Below are 21018 nucleotides of genomic sequence, written 5' to 3' on the forward strand. Positions count from 1 at the left end.
CATGCGAAATTTGCATTTATGTTTATTTAAATTATACAATGGACTACAAAATGTAAATGTTTCATGATATTTGTTATATTATATCACCTTTATCTATCAATATTGTTGAAATGAAGATCAAATAGCTGTATGTTGAAATATGTTGAAAAAGTCAAAACTTTACATGGGGTCTACTTACTTTTTCATGTGACTGTACATATATATATCTATATATATATATATATATATATATATATATAATAGATATATATATAGATATATATAGATTATATAGATATATATATATATATATATATATATATATATATATATATATATATATATATATATATATATATATATATATACTATATATATATATATCTATATATATATATATATATATAGAATATATATATATATATATATATATATAGATATATATATAGTCCTGTGATTGCCCTCAGTGAAGACTGGGAAATCACAGATAGCAATCGAGCTTACTTTGAGGCATTATCCAATTGATGGCGAATGATACACGATGAGGAGGAGAATACCTACTCACCTGTATGGGCAGGCGTCTTCACCCTGCAAATTAATAAATCAAACCAAAAACACGGAATTGATGTACAAAAATAAACAACGGCTTTATTGCCAGACCCCCAAGAACAATGAAACGCGCCGGTAAATAAAAGCCTAGGTTGGGATCCCATTACACCTCACTTTGACAACAAGCACAGGGGAAGAATTAATTAAAAGGAACCGTTGTGTTCTGCATGGTGCGGCTTAGCTCTGTCTGGCTGCAGTGTCAGGGATCATCAGGGATGTCAGGCTCCGAGTGCAGTCGTCCGACACGGCTTCGGTCGGCAGGGAGTAGGCCTCGACGCGCCCCCCGTTCAGCAGACCTCGGTAAGGCCTCTCGCGCCAAGCGAGCGAGCAACCTACTTCCTCACCCGTGCAATGTCCCTCCCGAATTCGGCACGAAGCTGCGATGCACCCAACGTTCGGGTCAGAAAGGAGAGAGGGTCAAAGTGATGGAAGGCGTGAGGGCAAGAGGTCGGGACAGAGGAATTGTGAGGGCAAGAACAAACAGAGGTCCAGGCACCAACGTCTATCTCAATGAGCAGGGACAAGAGAGAGAAAATGTTGGTCTACTTCACGTTTTGTCAATCGTTCTTGACGTCATCTCTCACTCTCTCTACCAATCCCTCTCGGCCAACATTGCAGGCTCAACCCTCCACCAATGGCCGCGTTACTTCTCTCTCATGCCATTCTCTCTCATGCCAGTCTGTTGCTTCCCTTGCTCTTGCTTCACCACTCAGCGAGCTGCTTCTTGCTTTTGCCCTGACCAATTGCTGCCCCTCGGGGCGTGTCCATTGCCTGCCTGCTCGACGTATATTGCCATGCCAGCCGGTGATGCAGCCGGCTGTGGCTCCATCGGCAGCACCCCGAACTGGCCCTCGGTGAGTTTTATAATAAGGGGGAAATTAATTAATGTGTGCGCTAATGGGGATGGATTCCTAGCTCGTATCTATGTGCGTTGCCATATACGGGACACATGGATGATCACAGGTTTGACAAACTAGGGAATTAGCTTAATCCCTATTCTACTTATCACAGAGCCATCCTCGTATGACCACAAAGATACTTAATCCGAACAAACCGCCTAAACAGAAGTTATTACATAGAGATTCCCTATCACGACAATCAAAGCACCTACCTATGCAGATCTACCTGGATCTATATACCACTACCCCAAAATTCATAACAACATAATGTATATATATTCAATTAGATCGAACAATTAGATTCATAACAACATAATATTCAATTAGATCACCTTTATCTATAGATACTGTTTAAATGAAGATCAAATATTGATATGTCCACATATGTTAAAAAGATAAAACACATTTCATGGGGTGTACTTACTTTTTCCACATGCGAAATTTGCATTTATGTTTATTTAAATTATACAATGTACGACAAAATGTAAATGTTTCATGATATTTGTTATATTATATTACCTTTATCTATCAATATTGTTGAAATGAAGATCAAATAGCTGTATGTTGAAATATGTTGAAAAAGTCAAAACTTTACAAGGGGTGTACTTACTTTTTCACGTGACTATGTATATATATATATATATATATATATATATATATATATATATATATATATATATACGTATAATATATATATATATATATATATATATATATATATATATATATATATAATATATATATATATATATATATATATATATATATATATGTGAGCAATATATATATATATATACTGTACATATATATATATATATATATATATATATATATATATATATATATATATATATATATTGTTGCGGATATGAGATTGGCCTCCATCCATATCCGCTTGTAAATATTCCCCTATTTCCCCAATACTTCCCAACTATCCCCAATCCCCCATTCCCTAGTCCCATTTTCTGTAAACAACACTCTGTAGACCCGACCCTCCCCCTATTTCCCCCATTAAATGTCGCATCCAGGTCCACCGCATCTCACGTAGACAACTATAGGACATCTTGCTAGTTATTCTTAGGTCTATGTCAGTTAAGGACTCGTTTCCATTAATTCTGACTCTTCGTTGCACCAGAATGTGATTGTATGGCACCGTTAGGAAGTTTAGGACCTCCCAATACCTCCCCGCAGCTCTTCCTCACGGTTCAGCAACAACAACAACAACAGCAACAACAACGGCGGCGGCGCGGGGAGTGCGCGTCCTCACTCCGGCTTGGTTAGCCGCCATCGAACTATGTGCTCGACGGGGTTACCACGTAGGAGCTCGCTGTCTGCTCCTCGTCAAGGGCAGAGCCCGGTAACCCCCCGCACCCAATAGAAGCGGCGGACCGCTCCCATCTGGGGCGGAGCCAATGAGCCGAGGGCGTGTCACTCCCCGCTGAGCATGCGCAGGAAGAGGGAGGGTGACGTCAGATGCGCCCTCAGCTTGGAGAGAGAAGACGCCACCTCCGAGCGCTGCAATACCTCCCCGCATCTCTGGACCGGACCGTGTTTGATTCTGCCCCTGAGCCAAGGTGCACCTTGTGTTATCGACTGCCTGTCCTTTCCTGCCATCAATCCCTGTGTAAGTCAGTCTTGTTCCGTTTGTCTGTGGTCTGTCAGGGATAAGATAAAACTGTAACTAAGTGCCCATCTTTTCTGTGCTTTACCTCTTACCTTGTAATCTACCCCCTTTTCTGCACCACCAATTATATCCTCCTCCGGAGGTCTTGAGAACTGTACCCCTTGTGTCGTTTCATTTATCCCAGCCGTTGTGTCCTTTCCTTCATTGATTTAGCATAGCGCGATTTGGTCAACGTCGGGTGGAATCGGGTAAACTGTGCGAACACGGCGGCCATTCCGCTCGGCCCATCATAACATCTAAGTCGTGTCCGTAACAATTGGTGTCGGGAAGTGGGATTGGACCCGAAGCGCGCTTCACGCGCTCGAAATTATTAACGGCGAAATTTGATTTTGTTTTACAAAAATAAAAACCCGAATTTTGAAAGTCGCGCTATGGCAGATCAAGACGGCTGGGTTCCGGTAGAGGAGAGTGAGGCAGCGTCGATCCAGGACCAAATTGAGGGACATGAGGAGAGCGAAGCAGTGAGGGCGGCAGGTTCGCAAAATGGCGTCCTCTGCGCACGAGGTTGCGGGCGCGCAAAATGGCGCCTCGCACATAGCTACGGCGGCCGCACCCGCTGCACAAGTGGGAGGGATGGCCCAAATGCAGGCCCTCATGGAGCAATTTATGGCGCAAATGCAGGCGTCCCTCAAACTGCAGAGTGAGCAATTGGGGGTAATGGGGAACCGGATGGATGCTCAGGGTGAGCGATTGGAGGGCCAAATGGGGGTAATGGGGTCCAATAGCGAGAAATTGAGGGAGGACATGGGGTCCAATAGCGAGAAATTGAGGGAGGACATGGGGTCCAATAGCGAGAAATTGAGGGAGGACATGGGGTCCAATAGCGAGAAATTGAGGGAGGACATGGGGGCCAATAGCCAACGGTTAGAACAAAGGATGGGGGCCCAGATCGGAGGGTTAGGGAGTAGAATAGAGGGATTAGACAATAGATTAGGGGAAATACAGGAGGGGTTAATGGGGGTAGAAAACAGAATGGCCATTCAGGAGAATCAAATGGAAGGGATGAAAAAGGGGTTAGAGGGGTTAGAAAACAGTATGGAAGGCAAATTGAGGGACATGAGGGACCAAGCGGAAAGGGAAGTTAAACAAATGGGGCAGCAGATAGAGGGGGTCAGAATGGGGGTAGAAACTAAATTGGATGCTCACAGGGAGGAAATGGAGCAGATGAGGGTGGCATCTGGGCAGGAGATGCAAGTGATGGGAGAAGAGATCAGAAGAGGTGTGAGTGAGGAGGTCGGAGGAGTGCGCGAGGAGGTGAGGCACTGTAAGGAGCGCATTGAGAAGGAGGTGAGAAAGGGGACTGTAAAATTGCAAGGTGGTATAGAGGAGTTGACGCTGGGAGTAGAACAACTGACAGTGGGACAAAAGGAGTTGGGGGACCAGGTAAAGAAGAACACAGCGGTAATAGAGGGTTTAAAATCGACACAGAAGGAGATGAAAAAGGACGTAGGGGTAATTAAAAAAGAGTGTCAGACGGTACATGAGGACCTGACGAGGAAAATGAACAAGGTGGTAGAGGTGATGGAGGTTAAAGAGCGGGAGGTGCAGGGCACATAGAAAAAAATTAAGTGGAGTTAGAGGAAGAACTTAAAGGGGCGCACGAGGAGATGAAGGAGGTGAAGCAGAAATTAGAAGAAGTGGAAGAAGGGGTGAGCGAAATTAAGAAGCGATGGAGAGAGGATAAGAAAGAGATAAAGGAGGAAGTAAAAGAATTGGTCCAAAGTCTGTGTTCGGATCGTGATGATGTGCTCATTAACCGGATGAGGGATTCGCAGGTGATGGAGGAGAAGCGAAGAGAAAGAGGACCCGGTGTAAGTGGTGACCAATATGGTCGTGCGTATGATGCGCCAGGTGATTTAATGAGCTTGGGGGTCGAGATGGACCCGGGTGTTCGTGAGAGGCCGTTGGTGAAGTGTGCGACAGGTCTGGTGTGCGAAAAAGGAGGTGTGCGAGAAAGTCCGACTCTGGGATGTGTGAGGAAAAAGTGCGTGCCAAGGAGTGAGGGTGCTGTCGAGAGTGAGTCGGTCGTAGCGCGTGTGCGAGGGAGCACATGGAAGCGCGTAGTGAGGAGTGTTACGGAGGGTGTAAAGGGAGAATGCACGCCTGTGGTGAGTGTTACAGAGGATGTAACGGGAGAGGGTGTGCAAGAAAGATGTGTGACGGACAGGTGCATGGGGAAAGAGTGCGCTGTCAAAAGTAAGGAAGAGTGTACACCTGTGGTGAGTGTTACAGAGGGTGTAACGGGAGAGTGTGCGCGAGAAAGGTGTGTAATGGACGGGTGCATGAGGAAAGAGTGCGCTGTCGAGAGTAAGGGTGAGTGCGCTGTCAAGAGTGGAGGTGAGAGTAGTAAGAGTGACACGGAGCGTGAGTTGGTTGTGACAGGTGAGAAAGGAAGCACACCTGGAATGGTAGAGCATGTGTGGGAATGCACGCTGGAATTGGTAGTGAGGCACGTGGTTGGGTGTGCGAGTGAAAGCACACCTGTGATTGTCACAGAGGAGGTGACCGAGGAGGGGGCGCGAAGAGGTGTGTTGGTGAGGTGTGCGAGCGACGAATGTGTGCCAAAGTGTTCGGTGGTCAGGTGTGTGACCAAGGCTGTGAGTGGAATGAGTGTACCTGGGTGTGTTAGAGAAGGTACGACGAGGAGCATGGAAACGGCTGGATGTGTGAGCAAGGAACGGGCTGCGGGGTGTAAGCATGCAGGTGAGGCATCGACGGTAACCGGGTTAGAGGTTAGAACGACTTATAGCCGAATCGGGCCCTCGGTGCGTGCCGGGCTTCGCGTGCCGCGAGAACCAGCGGGGATCCGAGCCACGGCGGGTTCGAAAGGACCGCCGTACGCGATCCACGCTGGGCCTCGCTTTGAACGGCCGCGTCCGTGCTCCACTAGGCGGGGCGGGCAGCTCGATAGGAAGGGTCGTCATGGTGACCACTTTTTGTTGAGACGTGCCGGCAGGTCGAGATCGGGACATTGGATGGCTCCACGCCGAGGTGGTGCGTGGGATCTCGGCCCGGGTAAGCCCCCGTCCCTGCCCCGAGTGCCGGACGCATCCAGCCGCTGGCACAAAACAACCCGCATTCATTGCTCGGCTGTACGAAGCCGAGCTTTAGAAGGGAATTGGCGCACCGAGAGGATCTAATAAGTAGACGGGTGATGAGGTTAGTGTTTTGGACCCAAAATTAGAAAAAAACAACATTTGATGATTGGCAAAGGATTGGCAGTAATGATTGGCAGATGATGAGTAGTGATTGGCAAATTTTTGATTTGTTGAAATTTGATGTGCAAAATTGGTAGTGGGAGATGCCCGATGTGGTGGGATGGCAACTCTGTCATCCCTCACAAACGTGGGGCAAATGCGCAATAGTTTATGGGGTGTATGGCAGTGAAAACTAGCCCGGGTGGGTTAGGATATTGTGTGTAGGGATCTAGAAGAGATTGACATTAGGTAACGTTAAGGTTTAGTTAGTGACTGATACCTGTAGTGGGGACGCAGGTAGATTAGAGTGGATGATAATGACGAGGGAGCGCAATAGTTTAAAGGGACGAATGGGAAGCGCAAGTTTCAGAGGGGAGTAGTTAGATGAGATGATGCTGTGTGAGAACTGGACAGGTGTGTGGAGCAGTGTATGAGTAGTGAGTGTTGTGGATCAGCGCGAATGCGCTTGGGGGAGAGAAGGGTGCAGGCGGCACCAAGTACGAGAGCACAGGTGTGCAAGAACAGGTATGGAGAATGGTTTTGTGAAATACATGGAGTGTGGAGTACATGGAGTATTGGTATGAGTGGTGTGGAGAGAGTTGGAGTAAGTGGTACGGAGTGGTGTGCATGGTGCGAAGGTGTGGATGGGGGAAGAGTGGACCCCTTTTCACGAGTACCCGGGGAGGGTAGTTTAAAGAATAGTTAGAAGGTATAGGTAAATTGTGGTTGGATATTGGCATTTGTGGTGCGGTTGCAGAATGGTATTGTGGATGGGTGCATTAGTGTTGTGGAAATGGCTGGGCGTGTAGCCTGTTAGTATGTGTAGTTGGTTTGGGCACTCCACCACTGTGAGGATGTCGGCCAGGTGAGGCCGCAGGTGGGCTCTGGGAGCCGTTAGTGTCAGTGGGTGCCTGAGGATCCCGGGTGTGGATCGGGCAGCCCGTGCCAGAGAGGGCACTGAGGGGGTGAGAGTGCGAGAGGGCCTTCCCCAGTTAGTTAGGTTAGGGTGAGGAGCATGTAAGCTCGGGTGGCAACTACAGTGGTGGAGGTGTGCAGGTGGGTAGACCTGCTGGGAGAGCTACACGTCACAGCCCAGAAATTGTGCGAGGGCACCGGGAGATGAATCGGGGGAGTGAGACCCCAAATTGAGAAGCACCACAGTTTGGGCAATGGGAATTGGTTTTTAGAACCCATAGTGTAAGTTGGCCAATGGATTGGCAGGGAAAGACCCCGGGTAATGTAAAGTTGTTAAAGTCATTTAGGAAATAGTTAGGATTGATGAACCTGTCGCACCATACGCAGCCACTTACCTGAGGTGGTGATGATGACTCCACACCTGTGTTCCTTTGTTCTGTGTTGCAGGAAGGGAGAATTGCTGTGTGGATTTGTGAGACGCGTCACGACGTGGATGAGACATTGGGGTGATTCCATCTCTCCCTCCTTAGGAGGGACTGATGATGAATTGGTGATGGCAAATTTTGATGTTGAGTTGGAGATGGCAAATTTTGATGAGAGTTGGAAATGGCAAATTTGATTGGTTAGGAGGGAGAGAAGACGAATTTGGTTTATGGGAGGAACGGGGAAGACAGTAGGGACGTTTGTTGATGTGTAAAGTAGATGTTTATGGGTAGTGTTGTGTTTTGTGGATACAGTAAGGGGTAAGGGAGGGGCAATGTAGGTTACCTGGTTGGGGGGGGGGGGCGTACGGTAGGAACGTACCTGTCTCACCTGGTTCCCATGTGCCCCCAGTGTGCATTACCTAGCATTGCGTGCACTTTTGCACCCTTACCACCTTACTCACTTGTTTTCTTTTGTCTCCCACCTCCGAGGATCTGGCTTTGGGGCAGAGAGAGAGGAGAGAGAGGTGCTGGCTGCGCAGTTGTGGGCCTGTACTTTCGCTGCTTGCTGCCTGGATCGATACACCATATGGACCGCAATTTTTGTGGCTGCCCACCATGGACCGCAGTTCTTTGGCGGTCAAGCACCACCCGTGGATGGACCTCTGGGTCAACGTGGCACCTATGCCATACAGGTGAACCACTTATAGTTGGCCCCCCTGACGGCCACAATTTAGAAATGGACGCGGTTGGCGCCTTTCTTTATTTCTAAGGAAGCCAGAAGGCCAAGTGCACTCCAGGAAGGCAAGACCAGCGGCAGAACATCGGCCGGCTGCGACACCACCGGTGACTATGAACACTTTATTGGTGCACCGGATGGTGCTGACTGTGTGTATGAGGTGGTGCTTTTGGTGCTTGGACGGGGTGCTCTGCACATTATTAAAGGCCGTAGGGCCACAGGGCACTCGTGGGTTGGTGTATCGATGCTGGCATGCGTGCTCTCTCTATGCATAACATCTGCATGTGTTCCTCAAAGAACAGGTCCTGGATCGTAGTGTAAATATCAGTGTAGTCTTGTATAAATGATGCTCCCTACCGGCTGTATGTTTAGTTTGAGGATTCTTTCCGCGATTCGGTTATCCTGTGGGTGTGTTTCTGTGAGGAGAAGGGTGCAACGTCGCAGGGGGACATATTTACTCATTTGTGAACATCTGTAAAACTGTCGCACTCAGGGTTGAGTTAATAGTAGAGGGAACTACATCTGAGTGCCACACTAAAGTAAGTAAAAATTTATCGGGTCGGGACGCCCCGAGGTAGAGAAGGGTGCAATGTTGCGGATATGAGATTGGCCTCCATCCATATCCGCTTGTAAATATTCCCCTATTTCCCCAATACTTCCCAACTATCCCCAATCCCCCATTCCCTAGTCCCATTTTCTGTAAACAACACTCTGTAGACCCGACCTCCCCCTATTTCCCCCATTAAATGTCGCATCCAGGTCCACCGCATCTCACGTAGACAACTATAGGACATCTTGCTAGTTATTCTTAGTCTGTGTCAGTTAAGGACTCGTTTCCATTAATTCTGACTCTTCGTTGCACCAGAATGTGATTGTATGGCACCGTTAGGAAGTTTAGGACCTCCCAATACCTCCCCGCAGCTCTTCTTCACGGTTCAGCAACAACAACAACAACAACAGCAACAACAACGGCGGCGGCGCGGGGAATGCGCGTCCTCACTCCGGCTTGGTTAGCCGCCATCGAACATGTGCTCGACGGGGTTACCACGTAGGGGCTCGCTGTCAGCTCCTCGTCAAGGGCGGAGCCCGGTAACCCCCCGCACCCAATAGAAGCGGCGGACCGCTCCCATCTGGGGCGGAGCCAACGAGCCGAGGGCGTGTCACTCCCCGCTGAGCATGCGCAGGAAGAGGGAGGTGACGTCAGATGCGCCCTCAGCTTGGAGAGAGAAGACGCCACCTCCGAGCGCTGCAATACCTCCCCGCATCTCTGGACCGGACCGTGTTTGATTCTGCCCCTGAGCCAAGGTGCACCTTGTGCTATCGACTGCCTGTCCTTCCCTGCCATCAATCCCTGTGTAAGTCAGTCTTGTTCCCTTTGTCTGTGGTCTGTCGGGGATAAGATAAGACTGTAACTAAGTGCCCATCTTTTCTGTGCTTTACCTCTTACCTTGTAATCTACCCCTTTTCTGCACCACCAATTATATCCTCCTCCGGAGGTCTTGAGAACTGTACCCCCTTGTGTCGTTTCATTTATCCCAACCGTTGTGTCCTTTCCTTCATTGATTTAGCATAGCGCGATTTGGTCAACGTCGGGTGGAATCGGGTAAACTGTGCGAACACGGCGGCCATTCCGCTCGGCCCATCATAACATCTAAGTCGTGTCCGTAACAATATATATATATATATATATATATATATATATATATATATATATATATATATATATATATATATATATTGTTACGGACCGCGGATAAGGTGTTGATTTGCCGAGCGGATGGCGGCCGCGGCCCGAACTGTTAACAATGACTAAGACCCGATTCCTTAAACGTGGGCCAAATCGTGCCACAGGTTTTCAATGGGGAAAAGACAAAGGCGACACGGATGTGAAGAAGAGGAAGACAGAAGTAGGAAATACGAATATAATTTATTTGCTATTTACAATCAAAAGAAACCAAGGAGAAGGAAGGATAATAAAATAATTTACAGAAGAGATCAAGGAGACACAGTGAAAATTCTAGCTTATCTATGCAGTCTTACTTAGGAACCCAAGGACAAGACAAACAAAGACGGACTCACACGAATGGGGAATTTGCAGGCAGGAATGATCGGAAGGAGGAATAGCTTGGCGGGGGAGGAAGGATCAGCGGGGATCGGTCGGGCTGGAAGCGGACAGCCGCCGTCAATGCTCGAGCTGGGATCGCCAAACCGCCGCGGTTCCAAACTGCACCGCGAAGCTCCTCCGGTGCAACTCTCTCTTGGCGCTTCTCACTTCGCACTTGTTCCTGCGCACTTGTTCTTGGCACTTGTTCTACTGGCAGTTCGCACTTCTGCCGTATCTCTGACTCAACTCTCTCTTTGCACTTGTGTCAAAGGCTTCCCCGCGCTTCTGTCAAAGGCTTCCGCGCGCGCTTCTCTCAAAGGCTTCCGCACGTGCTTTTTATAACGCTGCGGGCGATCAAGCAGCCGGCCTCTAGAACACGCCCATCGGTGAGCTCGCCTCGGCCCTGATTGGTCGGCACGGGCTCTCTGGCTCCGCCCTTGATGACGAGGGGCGGCCAACGCCCTGGATTCGGCGGATCCTCCCCCTTCTTCTCCAAGCCAACCTCGTGGCTAATGGAGTCGCGGTGAAAACCGCCCAATAGCTGCGGCGAATGCAGTTGGCAATCGAGGCTTTATTAAATGAAAATGAAAGGGGATCTATCTATTTGAATTCGGTGCAATGGAGTGTCAATTAATGGAAGACACAGCCTTAACCTACATAGAATAAGGAAATAAACTACCAACAAGGAGGAAATCTATGATTGGCTAAACGTGATTGTTTATGACCTAATTACGGGACGCACTTTGACCTTTATACACAACTGGAGGAAGGAGGGCGATATTTTTACAACAATTTACACAACAATAAAAAAACACAATTCTCATATCCACAACAATATATATACTGTACATCACTGTGACTGACACATCACTGTGACAAAAATCACTTTTAATAACATATTGTTAATATGTCCATGCTATATAGCAACGTACTCAATCCCACTGATTATAAATATGTCCTATATATATTGTTACTGATCGCGGTTTAGATGTTACTTTGCCGAGCGAAGGCTCCGCGACCGAACAGTTATTCCCCGATTAGAACCCGATTCCACCCAAACGTTGGCCGGATCGCACCGCGGCTGCTCAATGAGGGAAAAGACTAAAACGACGAATGCAAAGAGGAAGACGAAGGCAAAGAAAGGTTTGGAAATACTACTGAATTTATTTACTATTTACACACATAAGCAAAAAGCAAGCAGTCACGTTTATTTACAACACATAAGACGCAGGTGACACAGTGCAAATACTAGCTTATCCAGACTTAATTAAATACCCAGGGACAAGACACACAGAACAAACTCACGTACACAAGAAGGGTGGAGGAAAGGAATGAATGCTGGAAGGAGGAATGGGAAGGTTCAGCTGGGGCAGATGGTTCGGGCTTGATCCCGCACGGGACGTCGGCTGGACCTCGACGGCCACCGATGCCACCGCTATCTGGTCCCTGCGGGGTAACGGGTTGAAGCTGCCTGGTGGAGTCAACGCTGCTTGTGGAGCCAAAGCTGCTTCTCGGGCTCACCTCAGGGCGCGTCTGCCGTCTCTGGCGCAACTGCTGGTAATTGACCTTGAACCTTCTCTCTCTTGGCCCTGGTGTCTCCTCACCACCGACAACTCAACGCAACCAATGACCACTCGACGCCACCACTTCTCACCACCGACTTCTTACCGCAACCAACGCAACCACTGACCCTCCACTGACGACCAACTCTGACTGACTCTCTTTGACTCTGGTTGACTCTGGTTGACTCTGGTTGACTCTGGTTGACTCTGGTTGACTCTGGTTGACTCCCTCACGCCACTTGCGCGCGCGCCTTTATAGCGCCTCCAGCGATCAAGCCGCCGGCCTTCAGGACACGCCCATCGGTGTCCTCACCTCGGCCCTGGTTGGTCAAGTGGGGCTGGCTCACTCCTCCCCTCTATGACGAGGTGGAGACACGCCTTTCTTCTCCGACCCTGCCTCGTGGTCAATGGCGGTTTCGGAGGGGAGGTAATTGGCAATCGAGGCTCGGCAATGACGAAAGGGGATGTTAAAGGGAATGGAGATTTTGGGGATGGGAATGAAAGGGGATCTATTCTCTTTCACTGGTGCAATGGAGTACTTCAATTAATGGGAGACACAGCCTTACTCTAAAACACAGAATAAGAGATAACTATCAAACAGGGGTATTCTATTATTTGGCTGACGTGTATGCTTGTGGACTAATTATGGGATGCCCTTTCACCTTTACACAGCTCCGGAGGCAGGGGGCGCAGCATAAACAATAATAATAATAATAAAGCACACAATCAAAAAAATATACAGTTCTCATATCCGCAACACTGCACCCTCCTCCTCTTAGGCACGTCCCGGGCCTACAACTTTTATTTTTAGTGTGACACGTAGGTGTAGTTCCCTCTACTTTTAACCTGACCCTGAGTGCGACAGTTTTAAAACATAAATAAATGTGTCCCGCTGCTCCATTGCACCCTGCCTAACAGACTTACGCCCACAGTTAACCGAATTGCGGAATGGTCTTCAAACTACACACTGACGGTGGGAAGCATTATTTACAATGACGCTATTTTTATTTACAAAACTAACCCAGGACCTGTGATTGTTCTTTCTGGGGGGGAGACAGTCTGCTCTGCATCAATGCACCATGAAAGCACCTAAAAACGCACCAATACAAGCACCCTCAAGCACCAATCGGTGCAGTCACAATAGTTCATCAATGTTCAACAATAAAAAATAAATCAACAACCCCTAACCCTGCAGGTGATCTCTTGCTCTTCGGCTCCCTCTGCTGGTAATTATTATTTGTTCTTCCAGATGTTGTCATTCTTTCATTTCCTTACTGGCGGCCTATTTGAACTGAAAAATGCACCCAATGTGTCCTTTTTATTTGATTTTATTTATGGCCCACAGGGCCGACTAGTGTGGTTCACCTGTGGGGCATCGGTGCCCTGTGGCCAAGGTCCGTCAGCAAGATTTCGGGCCCTCATGGCCGGTTCCAGCAGAGGGGCCATGCCCCAACCCATTGGGTCCATAAGTGGTGCTCGGCCACAGACATGTGGTCCATAATGTGGTGCATCGATGCAGACAGCTGGTTCTGGGAATTCCGGGCGCACAATGGAGGACTCACGCACGCTCCCCTCGGCACCCAATGGCGCACAGGTCATGTGGGAGACAAAAAGAGACAATTGAGCGAGGGGTAAGGTCACAAGGGTACACATCAATAAGGCAATGCAAGGCGAAATGCGTACGGAGGGCGAAGTGAGAAAGCTCGTCCCTACCGTACGTCACCCCCCTGTCTCCTACACTACCCTTGCCCTTACCCCATATGTACAAAATCTACACATTACCAATTCGTCACTACTGTCACGTCTTCCCCATATTTCTCCTCTATCAAATTCGTCACCACAATCCCTCTATCCAAAATTTGCCATCACCCAATTCGTCATCAATCCTCATAAGGAGGAAGAGATGGAACATCAAGCACAATGTCACACCCACGTCATGATGCGTCTCACAATCCAAACATTTGCATCATAAAAAATAACAAAACATGGCATGGTGTGGAGTACCTGTCACCTCAGGTGAGTGGATGCAGATGGTGCGAGGAGATCCTTCATCCTAACTATCCTCTAAATGATTTTAACACACTTTACACTACCCGGGGTCTTTCCCTGCCAATCCATTGGCCAACTTACACTATGGGTTCTAAAAACCAATTCCCATTGACCAAACTGTGGTGCTTCTCAATTTGGGGTCTCACTCCCCCGATTCATCTCCCGGTGCCCTTGCACAATTTCTGGGCTGCGACGTGTAGCTCTCCCAGCAGGTCTACCCACCTGCACACCTCCACCACTGCAGTTGCCACCCGAGCTTACCTAGCTCCTCACCCTAACCTAACTAACTGGGGGAAAGCCCCTTCTGGCTCTGTCACCCCACTCGGTGCCCTCTGGCACTGGGCTACCCGGGTCCGTCCTCCGGATCCTCGGGCCCCATCCACAACAACTACTACCGGCTCCCAGAGCCCACCTGCGGCCTCACCTGGCCGACATCCTCACAGTGGTGGAGCGCCCAACCAACTACACACACTAACAGGCTACACGCCCAGCCATTTCCACAACACTAATGCACCCATCCAAAGACCATTCTTTCACCCGCACCACAGATGCCAATATCCAACCACAATTTACCTATACCCTCTACCTAACACTTACACTACCCGCCCCGGGTATCCGTGATGGGGGTCCACTCTTCCCCCATTCACACCTTCGCACCATCCACTCCACTCCACAATTTCCACCATACTCACTCCACGACCATCCATTCCAATACTCCATACCATTTATTCCATACACCTGTCCTCCATTCACCTGTCGTTGCACACCTGTGCAATCATACCTGGTGCCACCTGCACCCTCCTCCTCTTCCTGGACCATTTGGTCAACACAACACGCAACCACCACTACTCCCTCATACACGGCTCCACACACCTGTTCAGTTGCACACCTGTGCAATCACACCTGTTCAATCCTCACACACACGGCATCATTTCATCTAACTACTCCCCTCTGAAACTTGCGCTTCCCAGTCGTCCCTTTTAACTATTGCGCTCCCACATCATTATCATCCACTCTAATCTACCTGCGTCCCCACTACAGGTATCCTTGTCACTAACTAACCTTAACGTTACCTAATGTCATCTTCGCTAGATCCCTACACACAATATCCTAACCCACCCGGGCTAGTTTTCACTGCCATCAACCCCATAAACTATTGCGCATTTGCCCCCACTCGTTGTGAGGGATGACAGAGTTGCCATCCCACCACATCGGGGAGGTCCCACTATCAATTTTGCTCGTCGAAATTCCAACCAATTCAAAAATTTTCCATTTACTGCCAATTCTACCCACTATTATAAATTTTGTATCAAATCACGATCACTATCACCATCATCACAGTCCACTATATCCTAGCCTCGGTGCGTCGTGACATCATTAAACTCGGTTCGTAAAGCCGAGCAATGAATTCGGGTGGTTTGGTCGCCTGCAGGTTGAATCCGTCCGGCTTTCAGTTCAAGGGAGGTGGTTTGGTTGGACTGAGGTTCCACGCACCATCTCGGCGCGGCACCTTGCGGTCCCGGGCCCGATGGCTCAATCCCCCCGGTCGGAACCCCGCTCCCACGAGGGGGCACCGTACCGCTTCCTCCCACTCGCCCTTGAACCGGACCGGTCGCCTCGCCCGCCAAGGCCCGGACTCGACCGTGCGGGGCGGGGCCAAGCCCGAATCGGCAACGACGCTTCGAAGAGAAGCGACGCAGCATCGATCCGCGCCGGGCCTCGCACCCAACAAAGCACACCGCGCCCCGAGTGCTCGCATCGGCTATCCGTCGCCCTAACCACTAACTCGGTTACCGTCGATGCTTCACTTGCATGCTCACACGCATACGCTACCCCTTTCACCCTCACACAACCTGGCGTTCCAACGCCGTCCGTACATTCCACCAACGCTCTCCCTGTTACACACCACACCTCTCGCGCACACCTCGGTCCACACCTCTCCTCCGTTACGTCCTCCGTAACACTCACCATGGGCGTGCACTCTTGCATCCACCCACTAACGCGCTCACATGGGCTCTCCCACACCCGCGCTACCACTAACTCAGGTGTGCTTCCTCGCACACCCCCAACCATTCCAAGCGTGCATCCTCGCACCCGCTCCACCACCAACTCACTCCTCGTGTCACACTCCGTACACCCCGACGTGCATTCTCGCTCGCACTCGGTTTCACTCCCACACTTTATAACACACCCACTCGCCGACGCACACTTTTTCCTCACACGCGTGCCATTTCCACTCACACGGGACCCTTCACCAACGCCCGGATGCTTCCTCGATCCCAAGCGCGCGACAATTCTTTTGTCGCTAAACATCCTCTTACAAAATCTCCCAGCACAATACACAACAGCACGTCTCACCTTCGGGGTTCTTCTTCCTCCCTGCACCAAAACCTGCAAACTTCCATTTGGATTAGCGAGTACAGCATCAGGATGTGCATTTAGACTTTGAGCAATTTCCATTCCTTCCTCCGATTGTTGCTCTTTTAACTTTAAGTCCCCGGTCTCGCCAATTTCAACTATACCCATAATTTCTTTGTTCACCTCGACGACCGTTGGCTTTAATAAAATTCCCTCTACCTCATCGGTCGCCGGCTTTTCCAAACCCCGTGTCGCGATTTCTACCCCCGTCATTGTACCCGTGCTTTCCTCCGCTTCGCTCAACCGGCGCTTCTCGACCTGCGTTAACTCCTCGTGCACCCCTGGGACCCTTTCGCCCAACTTGCGGTCTCTGTTCCTCTGCTCCCTTTCCTCCCTATCGGCCCTCATTCCGTTCGTTGTTGCTTCAATTTGGTTTCCCCATTGTTCCATTCGCTCACCATGAGCATCCATTTTTTTTAACAATCGCTCACTGTTCCTGTCCAAAAGGGCCTCCATTTCAGCCATAAATAATTGCATGTCTTCCACCGTTGGTACAAAGGGCGCGGCAAAATTTGGTGCCGCTACACCCACATTCGCGAGGACGCCATTTTGTGCGTCTGAAACTCCCTCAACCGCCTCCTCATTGCTTCCCTCCATTTGATCCTGGGTTACTCCTAACCCCTCCTCTAGCTCACCCACCGGCATTCGATCGCCTTGACCAGCCATGGCGCGATTTCAAAATTCGGGTTTTATTTCTTTAAAACACAATTTTTCAGCAGCTCGTAATTTTGAGCGCGTTAAGCGCGCTTCGGGTCCAATCCCACTCCCCGACACCAATTGTTACTTAATAACACAATTGGTGTTCCAAAATTTGGGCCTAACAAATTTAGTCCCAGGTCCGAATCCCAACTCCTGACTACCAATTGTTACTGATCGTGGTTTAGATGTTACTTTGCCGAGCGAAGGCTCCGTGACCGAACAGTTATTCCCCGATTAGAACCCGATTCCACCCAAACGTTGGCCGGATCGCACCGCGGCTGCTCAATGAGGGAAAAGACTAAAACGACGAATGCAAAGAGGAAGACGAAGGCAAAGAAAGGTTTGGAAATACTACTGAATTTATTTACTATTTACACACATAAGCAAAAAGCAAGCAGTCACGTTTATTTACAACACATAAGACGCAGGTGACACAGTGCAAATACTAGCTTATCCAGACTTAATTAAATACCCAGGGACAAGACACACAGAACAAACTCACGTACACAAGAAGGGTGGAGGAAAGGAATGAATGCTGGAAGGAGGAATGGGAAGGTTCAGCTGGGGCAGATGGTTCGGGCTTGATCCCGCACGGGACGTCGGCTGGACCTCGACGGCCACCGATGCCACCGCTATCTGGTCCCCGCGGGGTAACGGGTTGAAGCTGCCTGGTGGAGTCAACGCTGCTTGTGGAGCCAAAGCTGCTTCTCTGGCTCACCTCAGGGCGCGTCTGCCGTCTCTGGCGCAACTGCTGGTAATTGACCTTGAACCTTCTCTCTCTTGGCCCTGGTGTCTCCTCACCACCGACAACTCAACGCAACCAACGCAACCAATGACCACTCGACGCCCCCACTTCTCACCACCGACTTCTTACCGCAACCAACGCAACCACTGACCCTCCACTGACGACCAACTCTGACTGACTCTGGTTGACTCTGGTTGACTCTGGTTGACTCTGGTTGACTCCCTCATGCCACTTGCGCGCGCGCCTTTATAGCGCCTCCAGCGATCAAGCCGCCGGCCTTCAGGACACGCCCATCGGTGTCCTCGCCTCGGCCCTGGTTGGTCAAGTGGGGCTGGCTCACTCCTCCCCTCTATGACGAGGTGGAGACACGCCTTTCTTCTCCGACCCTGCCTCGTGGTCAATGGCGGTTTTGGAGGGGAGGTAATTGGCAATCGAGGCTCGGCAATGACGAAAGGGGATGTTAAAGGGAATGGAGATTTTGGGGATGGGAATGAAAGGGGATCTATTCTCTTTCACTGGTGCAATGGAGTACTTCAATTAATGGGAGACACAGCCTTACTCTAAAACACAGAATAAGAGATAACAATCAAACAGGGGTATGCTATTATTTGGCTGACGTGTATGCTTGTGGACTAATTATGGGATGCCCTTTCACCTTTACACAGCTCCGGAGGCAGGGGGCGCAGCATAAACAATAATAATAATAATAGAGCACACAATCAAAAAAATATACAGTTCTCATATCCGCAACAATATATATATATACTAGCTGAGGTACTCGGCTTCGCCCGGGTTGAATAAGAATAATACAAATATATGATGAAAAGAACATGTAGATTTTAGAGCAATATCACAGTACATTTCCTACATGACGTTTGGTCAATTTTCAATTTCTCAAAACCTCTTGGTATACAACATTTCTGGTTTTCTTACTTGGTGCCAAGACAAGATTGCTTGGTTTTCCAACCCTCGAGCAGCCCACGTACAGCTGGCCATGGGAAGTACCCGGCATTGCCGGGCGGGGGAAGGGAGGGGAGGAGGAAGGGGAGGGGAGAGGAACGGGGGGGGGGAGGGGAGGAGAAGGGGGGGAGGGGAGGAGAGGGTGGGGAGGGGAATGGGGGGGAGGGGAGGAGAGGGTGGAGAGGGGAGGAGAGGGTGGGGAGGGAGAAATGGGGGGAGGGGAGAAGAGGGGGGGAGGGGAGAAAAGGGGGGAGGGGAGAAGAGGGGGGGAGGGGAGAAGAGGAGGGAGGGGGAGGAGGAGGGAGGGGGAGGAGGAGAGGGGAGAAGAGGGAGGGGGAGGAGGAGGGGGGGAGGGGGGAGGTGAGGGGGGGAGAGGAGTGGAGGGGTAGGGGGATGGGGGAGGGGGAGGAGGGGAGGTGAGGCGGAGGGTGGAGGAGGGGAGGGGGAGGTGGAGGGGGGAGGGGGGAGGGGGAGGGGGGAGGGGAGAAGAGGGGCGAGGGGAGGGGGGAGAAGAGGGGCGAGGGGAGGGGGGAGGGGAGGGGGGAGGGGAGAAGAGGGGCGAGGGGAGAAGAGGAGGAAGGGGGAGGAGGAGAGGGGGAGAAGAGGAGGGAGGAGGAGAGGCGGAGGGGAGGGAGGGGGAGGGGGAGGGGGGAGGGGAGGAGAGGGTGGGGAGGGGAGAAGAGGGGAGAGGGGAGAAGAGGGGGGAGGGGAGAAGAGGGGGGAGGGGAGAAGAGGGGGGGAAGGAGAATAGGAGGGAGGGGGAGAAGAGGAGGGAGGGGAGGAGGAGAGGGGAGAAGGAGGGAGGGGGAGGAGCAGAGGGGAGAAGAGGAGGGAGGGGGAGGAGGAGAGGGGAGGGGGAGGGGGGAGGAGGAGAGGGGGAGATGGGAGGGGGAGGTGAGGGGGGTGGGGAGAGGGGTGGAGTGGAGGGGGAGGGGGAGGGGGAGTGGAGGGGGAGGGGGAGGGGAGGAGGGAGGGAAGGGGGAGGGGGAGGGGGGAGTGGAGTGGGGGGGAGGGGGGAGTGGAGTGGGGGGGAGGGGAGGAGAGGTGGGAGGGGAGTGGGAGGGGGGAGGGGAGGGAGAGAGGGGAGGGGGGAGGGGGGAGGGGAGGGAGGGAGGGGAGGGGAGGGGGGGGCTTCGCCCGGGTGAATAAGAATAATACAAATATATGATGAAAAGAACATGTATATTTTAGAGCAATATCACAGTACATTTCCTACATGACGTTTTGTCAATTTTCAATTCTCAAAACCTCTTGGTATACAACATTTCTGGTTTTCTTACTTGGTGCCAAGACATAAAGATTGCTTGGTTTTCCAACCCTCGAGCAGCCCACGTACAACTGGCCATGGGAAGTACCCGGCATTGCCGGGTGGGGGAAGGGAGGGGAGGAGGAAGGGGAGGGGAGGGAAGGGGAGGGGAGGGGGAAGGGGAGGGGAGGGGGAACGGGGGGGGAGGGGAGGAGAGGGTGGGGGGAGGGGAGGAGAGGGTGGGGGAGGGGATGAGAGGGTGGGGGGGAGGGGAGGAGAGGTGGGGGGAGGGGAGGAGAGGGTGGGGGGGAGGGGGGAGGGGAGGAGAGGGTGGGGGGAGGGGAGGAGAGGGTGGGGGGAGGGGAGGAGAGGGTGGGGAGGGGAGGAGAGGGTGGGAGGGGAGAAGAGGGGGGGAGGGGAGAAGAGGGGGGGAAGGGAGAAGAGGGGGGGAGGGGGTAGAAGAGGGGGGGGGGAGAAGAGGAGGGAGGGGGAGGAGGAGAGGGGAGAAGAGGAGGGTTTTTAATAACGTTGTGGTGGTTTTGAATCATGTGGTGGTGAGGTGTTTTGAATTACTTGGTGGTGAGGTATTTTGAATTATGTGGTGGTGAGGTGTTTTGAATTACGTGGTGGTGCGGTGTTTTGAATTACTTGGTGGTGAGGTGTTTTGAATTATGTGGTGGTGAGGTGTTTTGAATTACTTGGTGGTGAGGTGTTTTGAATTACGTGGTGGTGCGGTGTTTTGAATTACTTGGTGGTGAGGTGTTTTGAATTACGTGGTGGTGCGGTGTTTA

This window comes from Myxine glutinosa, chromosome 13 (assembly GCF_964187855.1).
Source record: "Myxine glutinosa chromosome 13, kmMyxGlut1.1, whole genome shotgun sequence".
NCBI classification, from domain to species: Eukaryota; Metazoa; Chordata; class Myxini; order Myxiniformes; family Myxinidae; genus Myxine; species Myxine glutinosa.